This window comes from Miniopterus natalensis, chromosome 14 (assembly GCF_054644295.1).
Source record: "Miniopterus natalensis isolate mMinNat1 chromosome 14, mMinNat1.hap1, whole genome shotgun sequence".
Classification (NCBI taxonomy): Eukaryota; Metazoa; Chordata; class Mammalia; order Chiroptera; family Miniopteridae; genus Miniopterus; species Miniopterus natalensis.
This window is the reverse complement of record NC_142094.1, coordinates 2,459,469-2,480,953: the sequence shown is the minus strand read 5'-3', so window position 1 is coordinate 2,480,953 and position 21,485 is coordinate 2,459,469.

Sequence of the window (21,485 nt, the reverse complement as noted above, 5' to 3'; positions counted from 1 at the left end):
GGGGTAGGGTTATGTTGAGGGATAGGGTTAGAGATACTTTTAGGGTTACGACTGGACCTAGGGTTAGGATTACGTTGAGGAATAGGGTTAGAGATCCTGTTAGGGTTCCGATTGGACCTAGGGTTTGGGTTATGTGTAGGGCTAGGGTTAGATATCCGGGTAGGGTTCCGATTGTACCTAGGGTTAGGGTTATGTTGAGGGCTAGTGTTAGAGATCCCGGCAGGGTTACGATTGGACCTAGGGTGAGGGATATGTTGAGGGCTAGGATTAGAGATCCGTTTAGGGTTCCGATTGGACATAGGGTTAGGATTATGTTGAGGGCTAGGGTTAGAGATCCGGTTAGGGTTCCGATTGGACCTAGGGTTAGGGTTATGTTGAGGGCTAGGGTTAGAGATCCTGTTAGGGTTCTGATTGGACCTAGGGTTAGGGTTATGTTGAGGGATAGGGTTAGAGATACTTTTAGGGTTACATTTGGACCTAGTGTTAGGGTTATGTTGATGGCTAGGGATAGAGTTCCGGATATGGTTCCAATTGGACCTAGGGTTAGGCTTATGTGTAGGGCTAGGGTTAGAGATCCGGGTAGGCTTCCGATTGGACCCAGGGTTAGGATAATGTTCTGGGCTAGGGTTAGATATCCGGTTAGGGTTCCGATTGGACCTAGGTTTAGGGTTATGTTGAGAGCGAGGGTTAGAGTTCCGGTTAGGGTTCCGATTGGACCTAGGGTTAGGGTTATGTTAAGGGCTAGGTTTAGAGATCCGGTTAGGGTTACGATTGGACCTAGGGTTAGGGTTATGTTGAGGGCTAGGGTTAGAGATCCGGTTAGGGTTCCGATTGGACCTACGGTTAGGGTTATGTTGAGGGCTAGGGTTAGAGATCCGGTTAGCGTTACTATTGCAAATAGGGTTAGGGTTATGTTGAGGGCTAGGGTTAGAGATCCGGTTAGCGTTACTATTGCAAATAGGGTTAGCGTTATGTTGACGGCTAGGGATAGAGATCCGGATAGGGTACCAATTGGACCTAGGGTTAGGCTTATGTGTAGAGCTAGGGTTAGAGATCCGGGTAGGGTTCCGATTGGACCTAGTGTTAGGGTTATGTTGAGGGCTAGTGTTAGAGATCCGGTTAGGGTTACGATTGGAACTAGGGTTAGGGATATGTTGAGGGATAGGGTTAGAGATAAGTTTAGGGTTACGATTGGACCTAGGGTTAGGGTTATGTTGAGGGAGAAGGTTAGAGATCCGGTTAGGTTTCCGATTGGACCTAAGGTTAGTGGTATGTTAAGGGCTAGTGTTAGAGATCCAGTTAGGGTTACGATTGGACCTAGGGTTACGGTTCCGTTGAGGGCTAGGGTTAGAGATCAGGTTAGGGTTTCGATTGGACCTAGGGTTAGGGTTATGTTGAGGGCTAGGATTCAATATCCGTTTAGGTTTCCGATTGGACCTAGGGTTATGGTTATGTTGAAGGCTAGTGTTAGAGATCCATTTAGGGTTCTGATTGGACCTAGGGTTATGGTTAGTTTGGGGGTTCGGTTAGAGATCCGGTTAGGGTTCCAATTGGACCTAGGGTTAGGGTTATGTTGAGGGCTAGGGTTACAGATCAGGTTAGGGTTCCGATTGGTCCTAGGGTTAGGGTTATGTTGAGGGCTAGGGTTAGAGATCCGGTTAGGGTTCCGATTGTACCTAGGGTTAGGGTTATTTTAAGGGCTAGGGTTAGAGATCCGGTTAGGCTTAAGATTGGACCTAGGGTTAGGATCATGTTCCAGGCTAGGGTTAGACATCCGGTTAGGGTTCCGATTGGACCTAGGGTTAGGGTTATGTTGAGGGCTAGGGTTACAGATCAGGTTAGGGTACCGATTGGTCCTAGGGTTAGGGTTATGTTGATGGCTAGAGGTAGAGATGCGGTTATGGTTACGATTGGACCTAGGATTAGGGTTATGTTGAGGGCTAGGGTTAGAGATCCGGTTAGGGTTCCGATTGGACCTAGGGTTAGGGTTATGTTGAGGGCTAGGGTTAGAGATCCGGTTAGGGTTCCGATTGGACCTAGGGTTAGGGTTATGTTGAGGGCTAGGGTTCGAGATCCGGTTAGGGTTCCGATTGGACCTAGGGTTAGGGTTATGTTGAGGGCTAGGGTTAGAGATCCGGTTAGGGTTCCGATTGGACCTAGGGTTAGGGTTATGTTGAGGGCTAGGGTTCGAGATCCGGTTAGGGTTACGATTGGACCTAGGGTTACAGTTATGTTGAGGGCTAGGGTTAGAGATCCGGTTAGGGTTCCGATTGGACCTAGGGTTAGGGTTATGTTGAGGGCTAGGGTTAGAGATCCGGTTAGGGTTCCAATTGGACCTAAGGGTAGGGTTATGTTGAGGGCTAGGGTTAGAGATCCGGTTAGGGTTCCGATTGGACCTAGGGTTAGGGTTATGTTGAGGGCTAGGGTTAGAGATCCGGTTAGGGTTCCAATTGGACCTAAGGGTAGGGTTATGTTGAGGGCTAGGGTTAGAGATCCGGTTAGGGTTCCGATTGGACCTAGGGTTAGGGTTATGTTGAGGGCTAGGGTTAGAGATCCGGTTAGGGTTCCGATTGTACCTAGGGTTAGGGTTATGTTGAGGGATAGGGTTAGAGATACTTTTAGGGTTACGACTGGACCTAGGGTTAGGATTACGTTGAGGACTAGGGTTAGAGATCCTGTTAGGGTTCCGATTGGACCTAGGGTTAGGGTTATGTTGAGAGCGAGGGTTAGAGTTCCGGTTAGGTTTCCGATTGGACCTAGGGTTAGGGTAATGTTGAGGTCTAGGGTTAGAGATCCGGTTATGGTTACGATTGGACCTAGGGTTAGGGTTATGTTGAGGGCTAAGGTTAGAGATCCGGTTAGGGATCCGATTGGACCTAGGGTTAGGGTTATGTTGAGGGCTAGGGTTAGAGATCCGGTTACGGTTCCGATTGGACCTAGGGTTAGGGTTATGTTGAGGGCTAGGGTGAGAGATCCGGTTAGCGTTACTATTGCACCTAGGGTTAGGGTTATGTTGAGGGGTAGGGTTAGAGATACTTTTAGGGTTACGATTGGACCTAGGGTTAGGGTTATGTTGACGGCTAGGTTTAGAGATCCGGTTAGGGTTACGATTGGTCCTAGGGTTAGGGTTATGTTGAGGGCTAGGGTTAGAGATCCGTTTAGGGTTCCGATTGGACATAGGGGTAGGGTTATGTTGAGGGCTAGGATTAGAGATCCGTTTAGGGTTCCGATTGGACATAGGGGTAGGGTTATGTTGAGGGCTAGGGTTAGAGATCCGGTTAGGGTTCCGATTGGACATAGGGTTAGGATTATGTTGATGGCTAGGGTTAGAGATCCGGTTAGCGTTACTATTGCACCTAGAGTTAGGGTTATGTTGAGGGATATGGTTAGAGATACTTTTAGGGTTACGATTGGACCTAGGGTTAGGGTTAAGTTGACGGCTAGGGATAGAGATCCGGATAGGGTTCCAATTGGACCTAGGGTTAGTCTTATGTGTAGGGCTAGGGTTAGAGGTCCAGGTAGGGTTCCATTTGGACCTAGGGTTAGGGATATGTTGAGGGCTAGTGTTAGAGATCCGGTTAGGGTTCCGATTGGACCTAGGGTTAGGGTTATGTTGACGGCTAGGTTTAGAGATCCGGTTAGGGTTCCGATTGGACCTAGTCTTAGGGTTATGTTGAGGGATAGGGTTAGAGTTCCGGTTAGGTTTCCGATTGGACCTAGGGTTAGGGTAATGTTGAGGGCTAGGTTTAGAGATCCGGTTATGGTTACGATTGGACCTAGGGTTAGGGTTATGTTGAGGGCTAAGGTTAGAGATCCGGTTAGGGATCCGATTGGACCTAGGGTTAGGGTTATGTTGAGGGCTAGGGTTAGAGATCCGGTTAGGGATACGATTGGACCTAGGTTTAGGGTTATGTTGAGGGCTAGGGTTAGAGATCCGGTTTGGGTTACGATTGGAGCTAGGGTTAGGGTTATGTTGAGGGCTAGGGTTAGAGATCCGGTTAGGGATACGATTGGACCTAGGGTTAGGGTTATGTTGAGGGCTAGGGTTAGAGATCCGGTTAGAGTTCCCATTGGACCTAGGGTTAGGGTTATGTTGAGGGCTAGGGTTAGAGATCCGGTTAGGGTTCCGATTGGACGTAGGATTAGGGTTATGTTGAGGGCTAGGGTTAGAGATCCGGTTAGGGTTCCGATTGGACCTAAGGTTAGGGTAATGTTGAGGGCTAGGGTTAGAGATCCGGTTATGGTTACGATTGGACCTAGCGTTAGGGTTATTTTGAGGGCTAGGGTTAGAGATCCGGTTAGGGTTCCGATTGGACCTAGGGTTAGGGTTATGTTGAGGGCTAGGGTTAGAGATCCGGTTAGGGTTCCGATTGGACCTAGGGTTAGGGTTATGTTGAGGGCTAGGGTTCGAGATCCGGTTAGGGTTACGATTTGACCTAGGGTTACAGTTATGTTGAGGGCTAGGGTTAGAGATCCGGTTAGGGTTCCGATTGGACCTAGGGTTAGGGTTATGTTGAGGGCTAGGGTTAGAGATCCGGTTATGGTTACGATTGGACCTAGGGTTAGGGTTATGTTGAGGGCTAGGGTTAGAGATCCGGTTAGGGTTCCGATTGGACCTAGGGTTAGGGTTATGTTGAGGGCTAGGGTGAGAGATCCGGTTAGGGTTCCCATTGGACCTAGGGTTAGGGTTATGTTGAGGGCTAGGGTTAGAGATCCGGTTAGGGTTCCAATTGGACCTAGGGTTAGGCTTATGTCTAAGGCTAGGGTTAGAAATCCGGGTAGGGTTCCGATTGGACCTAGGGTTAGGGTTATGTTGACGGCTAGGTTTAGAGATCCGGTTAGGGTTACGATTGGTCCTAGGGTTAGGGTTATGTTGAGGGCTAGGGTTAGAGATCCGTTTAGGGTTCCGATTGGACATAGGGGTAGGGTTATGTTGAGGGCTAGGATTAGAGATCCGTTTAGGGTTCCGATTGGACATAGGGGTAGGGTTATGTTGAGGGCTAGGGTTAGAGATCCGGTTAGGGTTCCGATTGGACATAGGGTTAGGATTATGTTGATGGCTAGGGTTAGAGATCCGGTTAGCGTTACTATTGCACCTAGAGTTAGGGTTATGTTGAGGGATATGGTTAGAGATACTTTTAGGGTTACGATTGGACCTAGGGTTAGTCTTATGTGTAGGGCTAGGGTTAGAGGTCCAGGTAGGGTTCCATTTGGACCTAGGGTTAGGGATATGTTGAGGGCTAGTGTTAGAGATCCTGTTAGGGTTACGATTGGACCTAGGGTTAGGGATATGTTGAGGCATAGGGATACAGATCCGTTTAGGGTTACGATTGGACCTAGGGTTAGGGTTATGTTGAGGGCTAGGGTTAGAGATCCGGTTAGGGTTCCAATTGGACATAGGGGTAGGGTTATGTTGAGGGCTAGGGTAGAGATCCTGTTAGGGTTCCGATTGGACATAGGGGTAGGGTTATGTTGAGGGCTAGGGTTAGAGATCCGGTTAGGGTTCCGATTGGACCTAGGGTTAGGGTTATGTTGACGGCTAGGTTTAGAGATCCGGTTAGGGTTCCGATTGGACCTAGTCTTAGGGTTATGTTGAGGGATAGGGTTAGAGATACTTTTAGGGTTACGACTGGACCTAGGGTTAGGATTACGTTGAGGACTAGGGTTAGAGATCCTGTTAGGGTTCCGAGTGGACCTAGGGTTAGGGTTATGTTGAGAGCGAGGGTTAGAGTTCCGGTTAGGGTTCCGATTGGACCTAGGGTTAGGGTTATGTTAAGGGCTAGGGTTAGAGTTCCGGTTAGGTTTCCGATTGGACCTAGGGTTAGGGTAATGTTGAGGGCTAGGTTTAGAGATCCGGTTATGGTTACGATTGGACCTAGGGTTAGGGTTATGTTGAGGGCTAAGGTTAGAGATCCGGTTAGGGATCCGATTGGACCTAGGGTTAGGGTTATGTTGAGGGCTAGGGTTAGAGATCCGGTTAGGGATACGATTGGACCTAGGGTTAGGGTTATGTTGAGGGCGAGGGGTAGAGATCCCGTTAGGGTTCCTATTGGACCTAGGGTTAGGGTTATGTTGAGGGCTAGGTATACAGATCCGGTTAGGGTTCCGATTGGACCTAGGGTTAGGGTTATGTTAAGGGCTAGGGTTAGAGATCCGGTTAGGTTTCCGATTGGACCTAGGGTTAGGGTTATGTTGAGGGCTAGGTATACAGATCCGGTTAGGGTTCCGATTGGACCTAGGGTTATGGTTATGTTGAGGACTAGGGTTAGAGATCCTGTTAGGGTTCCGATTCGACCTAGGGTTAGGGTTATGTTGAGGGCTAGGGTTAGAGATCCGGTTAGGGTTCCGATTCGACCTAGGGTTAGGGTTATGTTGAGGGCTAGGGTTAGAGATCCGGTTAGGGTTCCGATTGGACCTAGGCTTAGGGTTATGTTGAGGGCGAGGGGTAGAGATCCCGTTAGGGTTCCGATTGGACCTAGGGTTACGGTTATGTTGAGGGCTAGGGTTAGATATCCGGTTAGGGTTCCGATTGCACCTAGGGTTAATGGTTACGTTGAGGGCTAGGGTTAGATATCCATTTAGGGTTCCGATTGGACCTAGGGTTAGGGTTATGTTGAGGGCTAGGGTTAGAGATCCTGTTAGGGTTCCGATTGGACCTAGGGTTAGGGTTATGTTGAGGGCTAGGGATAGATATCCGGTTAGGGTTCGGATTGGACCTAGGGTTAGGGTTATGTTGAGGGCTAGGGTTAGAGTTCCGGTTAGGGTTCCGATTGGACCTAGGGTTAGGGTTATTTTGAGGGCTAGGGTTAGAGTTCCGGTTAGGGTTCCGATTGGACCTAGGGTTAGGGTTATGTTGAGGGCTAGGGTTAGAGATCCGGTTAGGGTTCCGATTGGACCTAGGGTTAGGGTTATGTTGAGGGCGAGGGTTAGAGATCCGGTTAGGGTTCCGAGTGGACCTAGGGTTAGGGTTATGTTGAGGGCTAGGGTTAGAGATCCGGTTAGGGTTCCGATTGGACCTAGGGTTAGGGTTATGTTGAGGGCTAGGGTTAGAGATCCTGTTAGGGTTCCGATTGGACCTAGGGTTAGGGTTATGTTGAGGGCTAGGTATACAGATCGGGTTAGGGTTCCGATTGGACCTAGGGTTAGGGTTATGTTGAGGGCTACGTATACAGATCCGGTTAGGGTTCCGATTGGACCTAGGGTTAGGGTTATGTTGAGGGCTAGGGTTAGAGGTCCGGTTAGGGTTCCGATTGGACCTAGGGTTAGGGTTATGTTGAGGGCTAGGTTTAGAGATCCGGTTATGTTTCGGATTGGACCTAGGGTTAGGGTTATGTTGAGGGCTAGGGTTAGAGATCCGGTTAGGGTTCCGATTGGACCTAGTGTTAGGGTTATGTTGAGGGCTAGGGTTAGAGATCCGGTTAGGGTTCCGATTGGACCTAGGGTTAGGGTTATGTTGAGGGCTAGGGTTAGAGATCCGGTTAGGGTTCCGATTGCACCTAGGGTTAATGGTTACGTTGAGGGCTAGTTTTAGATATCCATTTAGGGTTCCGATTGGACCTAGGGTTAGGGTTATGTTGAGGGCTAGGGTTAGAGATCCGGTTAGGGTTCCGATTGGACTTAGGGTTAGGGTTATGTTGAGGGCTAGGGATAGATATCCGGTTAGGTTTCGGATTGGACCTAGGGTTAGGGTTATGTTGAGGGCTAGGGTTAGAGATCCGGTTAGGGTTCCGATTCGACCTAGGGTTAGGGTTATGTTGAGGGCTAGGGTTAGAGATCCGGTTAGGGTTCCGATTGGACCTAGGGTTAGGGTTATGTTGAGGGCGATGGGTAGAGATCCCATTAGGGTTCCGATTGGACCTAGGGTTAGGGTTATGTTGAGGGCTAGGGTTAGATATCCGGTTAGGGTTCCGATTGCACCTAGGGTTAGGGTTATGTTGAGGGCTAGGGATAGATATCCGGTTAGGGTTCGGATTGGACCTAGGGTTAGGGTTATGTTGAGGGCTAGGGTTAGAATTCCGGTTAGGGTTCCGATTGGACCTAGGGTTAGGGTTATTTTGAGGGCTAGGGTTAGAGTTCCGGTTAGGGTTCCGATTGGACCTAGGGTTAGGGTTATGTTGAGGGCTAGGGTTAGAGATCCGGTTAGGGTTCCGATTGGACCTAGGGTTAGGGTTATGTTGAGGGCGAGGGTTAGAGATCCGGTTAGGGTTCCGAGTGGACCTAGGGTTAGGGTTATGTTGAGGCCTAGGGTTAGAGATCCGGTTAGGGTTCCGATTGGACCTAGGGTTAGGGTTATGTTGAGGGCTAGGGTTAGAGATCCTGTTAAGGTTCCGATTGGACCTAGGGTTAGGGTTATGTTGAGGGCTAGGTATACAGATCGGGTTAGGGTTCCGATTGGACCTAGGGTTAGGGTTAAGTTGAGGGCTACGTATACAGATCCGGTTAGGGTTCCGATTGGACCTAGGTTTAGGGTTATGTTGAGGGCTAGGGTTAGAGGTCCGGTTAGGGTTCCGATTGGACCTAGGGTTAGGGTTATGTTGAGGGCTAGGTTTAGAGATCCGGTTATGTTTCGGATTGGACCTAGGGTTAGGGTTATGTTGAGGGCTAGGGTTAGATATCCGGTTAGGGTTCCGATTGGACCTAGTGTTAGGGTTATGTTGAGGGCTAGGGTTAGAGATCCGGTTAGGGTTCCGATTGGACCTAGGGTTAGGGTTATGTTGAGGGCTAGGGTTAGAGATCCGGTTAGGGTTCCGATTGGACCTACGGTTAGGGTTATGTTGAGGGCTAGGGTTAGAGATCCGGTTAGGGTTCAGATTGGACCTAGGGTTAGGGTTATGTTGAGGGCTAGGGTTAGAGATCCGGTTAGGATTCCGATTGGACCTACGGTTAGGGTTATGTTGAGGGCTAGGGTTAGAGATCCGGTTAGCGTTACTATTGCAAATAGGTTTAGGGTTATGTTGAGGGATAGGGTTAGAGATACTTTTAGGGTTACGATTGGACCTAGGGTTAGCGTTATGTTGACGGCTAGGGATAGAGATCCGGATAGGGTACTAATTGGACCTAGGGTTAGGCTTATGTGTAGAGCTAGGGTTAGAGATCCGGGTAGGGTTCCGATTGGACCTAGTGTTAGGGTTATGTTGAGGGCGAGGGGTAGAGTTCCTGTTAGGGTTCCGAGTGGACCTAGGGATAGGGTTATGTTGAGGGCTAGGTTTAGAGATCCGGTTAGGGTTCCGATTGGACCTAGGGTTAGGGTTATGTTGAGGGCTATGGTTAGAGATCCGGTTAGGGTTCCGATTGGACCTAGGGTTAGGGTTATGTTGAGGGCTAGTGTTAGAGATCCGGTTAGGTTTCCTATTGGACCTAGGGTTAGGGTTATGTTGAGGCCTAGGTATACAGATCCGGATAGGGTTCCGATTGGACCTAGGGTTAGGGTTATGTTGAGGGCTAGGGTTAGAGTTCCGTTTACGGTTCCGATTGGACCTAGGGTTAGGGTTATGTTGAGGGCTAGTGTTAGAGATCAGGTTAGGGTTCCGATTGGACCTAGGGTTAGGGTTATGTTGAGGGTTAGGGTTAGAGATCCGGTTAGGGTTCCGATTGGACCTAGGGTTAGGGTTATGTTGAGGGCGATGGGTAGAGATCCCGTTAGGGTTCCTATTGGACCTAGGGTTAGGGTTATGTTGAGGGCTAGGTATACAGATCCGGTTAGGGTTCCGATTGGACCTAGGGTTAGGGTTATGTTAAGGGCTAGGGTTAGAGATCCGGTTAGGTTTCCGATTGGACCTAGGGTTAGGGTTATGTTGAGGGCTAGGTATACAGATCCGGTTAGGGTTCCGATTGGACCTAGGGTTAGGGTTATGTTGAGGACTAGGGTTAGAGATCCTGTTAGGGTTCCGATTCGACCTAGGGTTAGGGTTATGTTGAGGGCTAGGGTTAGAGATCCGGTTAGGGTTCCGATTCGACCTAGGGTTAGGGTTATGTTGAGGGCTAGGGTTAGAGATCCGGTTAGGGTTCCGATTGGACCTAGGCTTAGGGTTATGTTGAGGGCGAGGGGTAGAGATCCCGTTAGGGTTCCGATTGGACCTAGGGTTACGGTTATGTTGAGGGCTAGGGTTAGATATCCGGTTAGGGTTCCGATTGCACCTAGGGTTAATGGTTACGTTGAGGGCTAGGGTTAGATATCCATTTAGGGTTCCGATTGGACCTAGGGTTAGGGTTATGTTGAGGGCTAGGGTTAGAGATCCTGTTAGGGTTCCGATTGGACCTAGGGTTAGGGTTATGTTGAGGGCTAGGGATAGATATCCGGTTAGGGTTCGGATTGGACCTAGGGTTAGGGTTATGTTGAGGGCTAGGGTTAGAGTTCCGGTTAGGGTTCCGATTGGACCTAGGGTTAGGGTTATTTTGAGGGCTAGGGTTAGAGTTCCGGTTAGGGTTCCGATTGGACCTAGGGTTAGGGTTATGTTGAGGGCTAGGGTTAGAGATCCGGTTAGGGTTCCGATTGGACCTAGGGTTAGGGTTATGTTGAGGGCGAGGGTTAGAGATCCGGTTAGGTTTCCGAGTGGACCTAGGGTTAGGGTTATGTTGAGGGCTAGGGTTAGAGATCCGGTTAGGGTTCCGATTGGACCTAGGGTTAGGGTTATGTTGAGGGCTAGGGTTAGAGATCCTGTTAGGGTTCCGATTGGACCTAGGGTTAGGGTTATGTTGAGGGCTAGGTATACAGATCGGGTTAGGGTTCCGATTGGACCTAGGGTTAGGGTTATGTTGAGGGCTACGTATACAGATCCGGTTAGGGTTCCGATTGGACCTAGGGTTAGGGTTATGTTGAGGGCTAGGGTTAGAGGTCCGGTTAGGGTTCCGATTGGACCTAGGGTTAGGGTTATGTTGAGGGCTAGGTTTAGAGATCCGGTTATGTTTCGGATTGGACCTAGGGTTAGGGTTATGTTGAGGGCTAGGGTTAGAGATCCGGTTAGGGTTCCGATTGGACCTAGTGTTAGGGTTATGTTGAGGGCTAGGGTTGGAGATCCGGTTAGGGTTCCGATTGGACCTAGGGTTAGGGTTATGTTGAGGGCTAGGGTTAGAGATCCGGTTAGGGTTCCGATTGCACCTAGGGTTAATGGTTACGTTGAGGACTAGTTTTAGATATCCATTTAGGGTTCCGATTGGACCTAGGGTTAGGGTTATGTTGAGGGCTAGGGTTAGAGATCCGGTTAGGGTTCCGATTGGACTTAGGGTTAGGGTTATGTTGAGGGCTAGGGATAGATATCCGGTTAGGTTTCGGATTGGACCTAGGGTTAGGGTTATGTTGAGGGCTAGGGTTAGAGATCCGGTTAGGGTTCCGATTCGACCTAGGGTTAGGGTTATGTTGAGGGCTAGGGTTAGAGATCCGGTTAGGGTTCCGATTGGACCTAGGGTTAGGGTTATGTTGAGGGCGATGGGTAGAGATCCCATTAGGGTTCCGATTGGACCTAGGGTTAGGGTTATGTTGAGGGCTAGGGTTAGATATCCGGTTAGGGTTCCGATTGCACCTAGGGTTAATGGTTACGTTGAGGGCTAGTTTTAGATATCCATTTAGGGTTCCGATTGGACCTAGGGTTAGGGTTATGTTGAGGGCTAGGGTTAGAGATCCGGTTAGGGTTCCGATTGGACTTAGGGTTAGGGTTATGTTGAGGGCTAGGGATAGATATCCGGTTAGGGTTCGGATTGGACCTAGGGTTAGGGTTATGTTGAGGGCTAGGGTTAGAGATCCGGTAGGGTTCCGATTCGACCTAGGGTTAGGGTTATGTTGAGGGCTAGGGTTAGAGATCCGGTTAGGTTTCCGATTGGACCTAGGGTTAGGGTTATGTTCGGTCGATGGGTAGAGATCCATTAGGGTTCCGATTGGACCTAGGGTTAGGGTTATGTTGAGGGCTAGGATTAGATATCCGGTTAGGGTTCCGATTGCACCTAGGGTTAATGGTTACGTTGAGGGCTAGTTTTAGATATCCATTTAGGGTTCCGATTGGACCTAGGGTTAGGGTTATGTTGAGGGCTAGGGTTAGAGATCCGGTTAGGGTTCCGATTGGACTTAGGGTTAGGGTTATGTTGAGGGCTAGGGATAGATATCCGGTTAGGGTTCGGATTGGACCTAGGGTTAGGGTTATGTTGAGGGCTAGGGTTAGAGATCCGGTTAGGGTTCCGATTCGACCTAGGGTTAGGGTTATGTTGAGGGCTAGGGTTAGAGATCCGGTTAGGGTTCCGATTGGACCTAGGGTTAGGGTTATGTTGAGGGCGATGGGTAGAGATCCCATTAGGGTTCCGATTGGACCTAGGGTTAGGGTTATGTTGAGGGCTAGGGTTAGATATCCGGTTACGGTTCCGATTGCACCTAGGGTTAATGGTTACGTTGAGGGCTAGTTTTAGATATCCATTTAGGGTTCCGATTGGACCTAGGGTTAGGGTTATGTTGAGGGCTAGGGTTAGAGATCCTGTTAGGGTTCCGATTGGACTTAGGGTTAGGGTTATGTTGAGGGCTAGGGATAGATATCCGGTTAGGGTTCGGATTGGACCTAGGGTTAGGGTTATGTTGAGGGCTAGGGTTAGAGTTCCGGTTAGGGTTCCGATTGGACCTACGGTTAGGGTTATTTTGAGGGCTAGGTTTAGAGTTCCGGTTAGGGTTCCGATTGGACCTAGGGTTAGGGTTATGTTGAGGGCTAGGGTTAGAGATCCGGTTAGGGTTCCGATTGGACCTAGGGTTAGGGTTATGTTGAGGGCGAGGGTTAGAGATCCGGTTAGGGTTCCGAGTGGACCTAGGGTTAGGGTTATGTTGAGGGCTAGGGTTAGAGATCCGGTTAGGGTTCCGATTGGACCTAGGGTTAGGGTTATGTTGAGGGCTTGGGATAGAGATCCGGTTAGGGTTCCGATTGGACCTAGGGTTAGGGTTACGTTGAGGGGAAGGGTTAGATATCCATTTAGGGTTCCGATTGGTCCTAGGGTTATGGTTATGTTGAGGGCTAGGGTTAGAGATCCGGTTAGGGTTCCGATTGGACCTAGGGTTAGGGTTATGTTGAGGGCTAGGGTTAGAGATCCGGTTAGGGTTCCGATTGGACCTAGGGTTAGGGTTATGTTGAGGGCTAGGGTTAGAGATCCGGTTAGGGTTCCGATTGGACCTAGGGTTAGGGTTACGTTGAGGGGAAGCGTTAGATATCCATTTAGGGTTCCGATTGGTCCTAGGGTTAGGGTTATGTTGAGGGCTAGGGTTAGAGATCCGGTTAGGGTTCCGATTGGACCTAGGGTTAGGGTTATTTTGAGGGCTAGGGTTAGAGTTCCGGTTAGGGTTCCGATTGGACCTAGGGTTAGGGTTATGTTGAGTGCGAGGGGTAGAGATCCGGTTAGGGTTCGGATTGGTCCTAGGGTTAGGGTTATGTTGAGGGCTAGGGATAGGGATCCGGTTAGGGTTCCGATTGGACCTAGGGTTAGGGTTATGTTGAGGGCTAGGGTTAGAGATCTGGTTAGTGTTCCGATTGGACCTAGGGTTAGGGTTATGTTGAGGGCGAGGGTTAGAGTTCCGGTTAGGGTTCCGATTGGACCTAGGGTTAGGGTTATGTTGAGGGCTAGGTATACAGATCCGGTTAGGGTTCCGATTGGACCTAGGGTTAGGGTTATGTTGAGGGCTAGGGTTAGAGATCCGGTTAGGGTTCCGATTGTACCTAGGGTTAGGGTTATGTTGAGGGATAGGGTTAGAGATACTTTTAGGGTTACGACTGGACCTAGGGTTAGGATTACGTTGAGGACTAGGGTTAGAGATCCTGTTAGGGTTCCGATTGGACCTAGGGTTAGGGTTATGTTGAGAGCGAGGGTTAGAGTTCCGGTTAGGGTTCCGATTGGACCTAGGGTTAGGGTTATGTTAAGGGCTAGGGTTAGAGATCCGGTTAGGGTTCCGATTGGACCTAGGGTTAGGGTTATGTTGACGGCTAGGTTTAGAGATCCGGTTAGGGTTCCGATTGGACCTAGTCTTAGGGTTATGTTGAGGGATAGGGTTAGAGATACTTTTAGGGTTACGACTGGACCTAGGGTTAGGATTACGTTGAGGAATAGGGTTAGAGATCCTGTTAGGGTTCCGATTGGACCTAGGGTTAGGGTTATGTGTAGGGCTAGGGTTAGATATCCGGGTAGGGTTCCGATTGGACCTAGGGTTAGGGTTATGTTGAGGGCTAGTGTTAGAGATCCCGGCAGGGTTACGATTGGACCTAGGGTGAGGGATATGTTGAGGGCTAGGATTAGAGATCCGTTTAATGTTCCGATTGGACATAGGGTTAGGATTATGTTGAGGGCTAGGGTTAGAGATCCGGTTAGGGTTCCGATTGGACCTAGGGTTAGGGTTATGGTGAGGGCTAGGGTTAGAGATCCGGTTAGGGTTCTGATTGGACCTAGGGTTAGGGTTATGTTGAGGGATAGGGTTAGAGATACTTTTAGGGTTACATTTGGACCTAGTGTTAGGGTTATGTTGATGGCTAGGGATAGAGTTCCGGATATGGTTCCAATTGGACCTAGGGTTAGGCTTATGTGTAGGGCTAGGGTTAGAGATCCGGGTAGGCTTCCGATTGGACCCAGGGTTAGGATAATGTTCTGGGCTAGGGTTAGATATCCGGTTAGGGTTCCGATTGGACCTAGGTTTAGGGTTATGTTGAGAGCGAGGGTTAGAGTTCCGGTTAGGGTTCCGATTGGACCTAGGGTTACGGTTATGTTAAGGGCTAGGTTTAGAGATCCGGTTAGGGTTACGATTGGACCTAGGGTTAGGGTTATGTTGAGGGCTAGGGTTAGAGATCCGGTTAGGGTTCCGATTGGACCTACGGTTAGGGTTATGTTGAGGGCTAGGGTTAGAGATCCGGTTAGCGTTACTATTGCAAATAGGTTTAGGGTTATGTTGAGGGATAGGGTTAAGAGATACTTTTAGGGTTACGATTGGACCTAGGGTTAGCGTTATGTTGACGGCTAGGGATAGAGATCCGGATAGGGTACCAATTGGACCTAGGGTTAGGCTTATGTGTAGAGCTAGGGTTAGAGATCCGGGTAGGGTTCCGATTGGACCTAGTGTTAGGGTTATGTTGAGGGCGAGGGGTAGAGTTCCTGTTAGGGTTCCGAGTGGACCTAGGGATAGGGTTATGTTGAGGGCTAGGTTTAGAGATCCGGTTAGGGTTCCGATTGGACCTAGGGTTAGGGTTATGTTGAGGGCTATGGTTAGAGATCCGGTTAGGGTTCCGATTGGACCTAGGGTTAGGGTTATGTTGAGGGCTAGTGTTAGAGATCCGGTTAGGTTTCCGATTGGACCTAGGGTTAGGGTTATGTTGAGGCCTAGGTATACAGATCCGGATAGGGTTCCGATTGGACCTAGGGTTAGGGTTATGTTGAGGGCTAGGGTTAGAGTTCCGTTTACGGTTCCGATTGGACCTAGGGTTAGGGTTATGTTGAGGGCTAGTGTTAGAGATCAGGTTAGGGTTCCGATTGGACCTAGGGTTAGGGTTATGTTGAGGGTTAGGGTTAGAGATCCGGTTAGGGTTCCGATTGGACCTAGGGTTAGGGTTATGTTGAGGGCGAGGGGTAGAGATCCCGTTAGGGTTCCTATTGGACCTAGGGTTAGGGTTATGTTGAGGGCTAGGTATACAGATCCGGTTAGGGTTCCGATTGGACCTAGGGTTAGGGTTATGTTAAGGGCTAGGGTTAGAGATCCGGTTAGGTTTCCGATTGGACCTAGGGTTAGGGTTATGTTGAGGGCTAGGTATACAGATCCGGTTAGGGTTCCGATTGGACCTAGGGTTAGGGTTATGTTGAGGACTAGGGTTAGAGATCCTGTTAGGGTTCCGATTCGACCTAGGGTTAGGGTTATGTTGAGGGCTAGGGTTAGAGAACCGGTTAGGGTTCCGATTCGACCTAGGTTTAAGGTTATGTTGAGGGCTAGGGTTAGAGATCCGGTTAGGGTTCCGATTGGACCTAGGCTTAGGGTTATGTTGAGGGCGAGGGGTAGAGATCCCTTTAGGGTTCCGATTGGACCTAGGGTTACGGTTATGTTGAGGGCTAGGGTTAGATATCCGGTTAGGGTTCCGATTGCACCTAGGGTTAATGGTTACGTTGAGGGCTAGGGTTAGATATCCATTTAGGGTTCCGATTGGACCTAGGGTTAGGGTTATGTTGAGGGCTAGGGTTAGAGATCCTGTTAGGGTTCCGAATGGACCTAGGGTTAGGGTTATGTTGAGGGCTAGGGATAGATATCCGGTTAGGGTTCGGATTGGACCTAGGGTTAGGGTTATGTTGAGGGCTAGGGTTAGAGTTCCGGTTAGGGTTCCGATTGGACCTAGGGTTAGGGTTATGTTGAGGGCTACGTATACAGATCCGGTTAGGGTTCCGATTGGACCTAGGGTTAGGGTTATGTTGAGGGCTAGGGTTAGAGGTCCGGTTAGGGTTCCGATTGGACCTAGGGTTAGGGTTATGTTGAGGGCTAGGTTTAGAGATCCGGTTATGTTTCGGATTGGACCTAGGGTTAGGGTTATGTTGAGGGCTAGGGTTAGAGATCCGGTTATGGTTCCGATTGGACCTAGTGTTAGGGTTATGTTGAGGGCTAGGGTTAGAGATCCGGTTAGGGTTCCGATTGGACCTAGGGTTAGGGTTATGTTGAGGGCTAGGGTTAGAGATCCGGTTAGGGTTCCGATTGCACCTAGGGTTAATGGTTACGTTGAGGGCTAGTTTTAGATATCCATTTAGGGTTCCGATTGGACCTAGGGTTAGGGTTATGTTGAGGGCTAGGGTTAGAGATCCGGTTAGGGTTCCGATTGGACTTAGGGTTAGGGTTATGTTGAGGGCTAGGGATAGATATCCGGTTAGGTTTCGGATTGGACCTAGGGTTAGGGTTATGTTGAGGGCTAGGGTTAGAGATCCGGTTAGGGTTCCGATTCGACCTAGGGTTAGGGTTATGTTGAGGGCTAGGGTTAGAGATCCGGTTAGGGTTCCGATTGGACCTAGGGTTAGGGTTATGTTGAGGGCGATGGGTAGAGATCCCATTAGGGTTCCTATTGGACCTAGGGTTAGGGTTATGTTGAGGGCTAGGGTTAGATATCCGGTTAGGGTTCCGATTGCACCTAGGGTTAATGGTTACGTTGAGGGCTAGTTTTAGATATCCATTTAGGGTTCCGATTGGACCTAGGGTTAGGGTTATGTTGAGGGCTAGGGTTAGAGATCCGGTTAGGGTTCCGATTGTACTTAGGGTTAGGGTTATGTTGAGGGCTAGGGATAGATATCCGGTTAGGGTTCGGATTGGACCTAGGGTTAGGGTTATGTTGAGGGCTAGGGTTAGAGATCCGGTTAGGGTTCCGATTCGACCTAGGGTTAGGGTTATGTTGAGGGCTAGGGTTAGAGATCCGGTTAGGGTTCCGATTGGACCTAGGGTTAGGGTTATGTTCGGGCGATGGGTAGAGATCCCATTAGGGTTCCGATTGGACCTAGGGTTAGGGTTATGTTGAGGGCTAGGGTTAGATATCCGGTTAGGGTTCCGATTGCACCTAGGGTTAATGGTTACGTTGAGGGCTAGTTTTAGATATCCATTTAGGGTTCCGATTGGACCTAGGGTTAGGGTTATGTTGAGGGCTAGGGTTAGAGATCCGGTTAGGGTTCCGATTGGACTTAGGGTTAGGGTTATGTTGAGGGCTAGGGATAGATATCCGGTTAGGGTTCGGATTGGACCTAGGGTTAGGGTTATGTTGAGGGCTAGGGTTAGAGATCCGGTTAGGGTTCCGATTCGACCTAGGGTTAGGGTTATGTTGAGGGCTAGGGTTAGAGATCCGGTTAGGGTTCCGATTGGACCTAGGGTTAGGGTTATGTTGAGGGCTAGGGTTAGAGATCCGGTTAGGGTTCCGATTGGACTTAGGGTTAGGGTTATGTTGAGGGCTAGGGATAGATATCCGGTTAGGGTTCGGATTGGACCTAGGGTTAGGGTTATGTTGAGGGCTAGGGTTAGAGATCCAGTTAGGGTTCCGATTCGACCTAGGGTTAGGGTTATGTTGAGGGCTAGGGTTAGAGATCCGGTTAGGGTTCCGATTGGACTTAGGGTTAGGGTTATGTTGAGGGCTAGGGATAGATATCCGGTTAGGGTTTGGATTGGACCTAGGGTTAGGGTTATGTTGAGGGCTAGGGTTAGAGATCCGGTTAGGGTTCCGATTCGACCTAGGGTTAGGGTTATGTTGAGGGCTAGGGTTAGAGATCCGGTTAGGGTTCCGATTGGACCTAGGGTTAGGGTTATGTTCGGGCGATGGGTAGAGATCCCATTAGGGTTCCGATTGGACCTAGGGTTAGGGTTATGTTGAGGGCTAGGGTTAGATATCTGGTTAGGGTTCCGATTGCACCTAGGGTTAATGGTTACGTTGAGGGCTAGTTTTAGATATCCATTTAGGGTTCCGATTGGACCTAGGGTTAGGGTTATGTTGAGGGCTAGGGTTAGAGATCCGGTTAGGGTTCCGATTGGACTTAGGGTTAGGGTTATGTTGAGGGCTAGGGATAGATATCCGGTTAGGGTTCGGATTGGACCTAGGGTTAGGGTTATGTTGAGGGCTAGGGTTAGAGATCCGGTTAGGGTTCCGATTCGACCTAGGGTTAGGGTTATGTTGAGGGCTAGGGTTAGAGATCCGGTTAGGGTTCCGATTGGACCTAGGGTTAGGGTTATGTTGAGGGCGATGGGTAGAGATCCCATTAGGGTTCCGATTGGACCTAGGGTTAGGGTTATGTTGAGGGCTAGGGTTAGATATCCGGTTAGGGTTCCGATTGCACTTAGGGTTAATGGTTACGTTGAGGGCTAGTTTTAGATATCCATTTAGGGTTCCGATTGGACCTAGGGTTAGGGTTATGTTGAGGGCTAGGGTTAGAGATCCTGTTAGGGTTCCGATTGGACTTAGGGTTAGGGTTATGTTGAGGGCTAGGGATAGATATCCGGTTAGGGTTCGGATTGGACCTAGGGTTAGGGTTATGTTGAGGGCTAGGGTTAGAGTTCCGGTTAGGGTTCCGATTGGACCTAGGGTTAGGGTTATTTTGAGGGCTAGGGTTAGAGTTCCGGTTAGGGTTCCGATTGGACCTAGGGTTAGGGTTATGTTGAGGGCTAGGGTTAGAGATCCGGTTAGGGTTCCGATTGGACCTAGGGTTAGGGTTATGTTGAGGGCGAGGGTTAGAGATCCGGTTAGGGTTCCGAGTGGACCTAGGGTTAGGGTTATGTTGAGGGCTAGGGTTAGAGATCCGGTTAGAGTTCCGATTGGACCTAGGGTTAGGGTTACGTTGAGGGGAAGGGTTAGATATCCATTTAGGTTTCCGATTGGTCCTAGGGTTATGGTTATGTTGAGGGCTAGGGTTAGAGATCCGGTTAGGGTTCCGATTGGACCTAGGGTTAGGGTTATGTTGAGGGCTAGGGTTAGAGATCCGGTTAGGGTTCCGATTGGACCTAGGGTTAGGGTTATGTTGAGGGCTAGGGTTAGAGATCCGGTTAGGGTTCGGATTGGACCTAGGGTTAGGGTTACGTTGAGGGGAAGGGTTAGATATCCATTTAGGGTTCCGATTGGTCCTAGGGTTAGGGTTATGTTGAGGGCTAGGGTTAGAGATCCGGTTAGGGTTCCGATTGGACCTAGGGTTAGGGTTATTTTGAGGGCTAGGGTTAGAGTTCCGGTTAGGGTTCCGATTGGACCTAGGGTTAGGGTTATGTTGAATGCGAGGGGTAGAGATCCGGTTAGGGTTCGGATTGGTCCTAGGGTTAGGGTTATGTTGAGGGCTAGGGATAGGGATCCGGTTAGGGTTCCGATTGGACCTAGGGTTAGGGTTATGTTGAGGGCTAGGGTTAGAGATCTGGTTAGTGTTCCGATTGGACCTAGGGTTAGGGTAATGTTGAGGGCGAGGGTTAGAGTTCCGGTTAGGGTTCCGATTGGACCTAGGGTTAGGGTTATGTTGAAGGCTAGGTATACAGATCCGGTTAGGGTTCCGATTGGACCTAGGGTTAGGGTTATGTTGAGGGCTAGGGTTAGAGATCCGGTTAGGGTTCCGATTGTACCTAGGGTTAGGGTTATGTTGAGGGATAGGGTTAGAGATACTTTTAGGGTTACGACTGGACCTAGGGTTAGGATTACGTTGAGGACTAGGGTTAGAGATCCTGTTAGGGTTCCGATTGGACCTAGGGTTAGGGTTATGTTGAGAGCGAGGGTTAGAGTTCCGGTTAGGGTTCCGATTGGACCTAGGGTTAGGGTTATGTTAAGGGCTAGGGTTAGAGATCCGGTTAGGGTTCCGATTGGACCTAGGGTTAGGGTTATGTTGACGGCTAGGTTTAGAGATCCGGTTAGGGTTCCGATTGGACCTAGCCTTAGGGTTATGTTGAGGGATAGGGTTAGAGATACTTTTAGGGTTACGACTGGACCTAGGGTTAGGATTACGTTGAGGAATAGGGTTAGAGATCCTGTTAGGGTTCCGATTGGACCTAGGGTTAGGGTTATGTGTAGGGCTAGGGTTAGATATCCGGGTAGGGTTCCGATTGGACCTAGGGTTAGGGTTATGTTGAGGGCTAGTGTTAGAGATCCCGGCAGGGTTACGATTGGACCTAGGGTGAGGGATATGTTGAGGGCTAGGATTAGAGATCCGTTTAGTGTTCCGATTGGACATAGGGTTAGGATTATGTTGAGGGCTAGGGTTAGATATCCGGTTAGGGTTCCGATTGGACCTAGGGTTAGGGTTATGTTGAGGGCTAGGGTTAGAGATCCGGTTAGGGTTCTGATTGGACCTAGGGTTAGGGTTATGTTGAGGGATAGGGTTAGAGATACTTTTAGGGTTACATTTGGACCTAGTGTTAGCGTTATGTTGATGGCTAGGGATAGAGTTCCGGATATGGTTCCAATTGGACCTAGGGTTAGGCTTATGTGTAGGGCTAGGGTTAGAGATCCGGGTAGGCTTCCGATTGGACCCAGGGTTAGGATAATGTTCTGGGCTAGGGTTAGATATCCGGTTAGGGTTCCGATTGGACCTAGGTTTAGGGTTATGTTGAGAACGAGGGTTAGAGTTCCGGTTAGGGTTCCGATTGGACCTAGGGTTAGGGTTATGTTAAGGGCTAGGTTTAGAGATCCGGTTAGGGTTACGATTGGACCTAGGGTTAGGGTTTTTTGAGGGCTAGGGTTAGAGATCCGGTTAGGGTTCCGATTGGACCTACGGTTAGGGTTATGTTGAGGGCTAGGGTTAGAGATCCGGTTAGCGTTACTATTGCAAATAGGTTTAGGGTTATGTTGAGGGATAGGGTTAGAGATACTTTTAGGGTTCCGATTGGACCTAGGGTTAGCGTTATGTTGACGGCTAGGGATAGAGATCCGGATAGGGTACCAATTGGACCTAGGGTTAGGCTTATGTGTAGAGCTAGGGTTAGAGATCCGGGTAGGGTTCCGATTGGACCTAGTGTTAGGGTTATGTTGAGGGCGAGGGGTAGAGTTCCTGTTAGGGTTCCGAGTCGACCT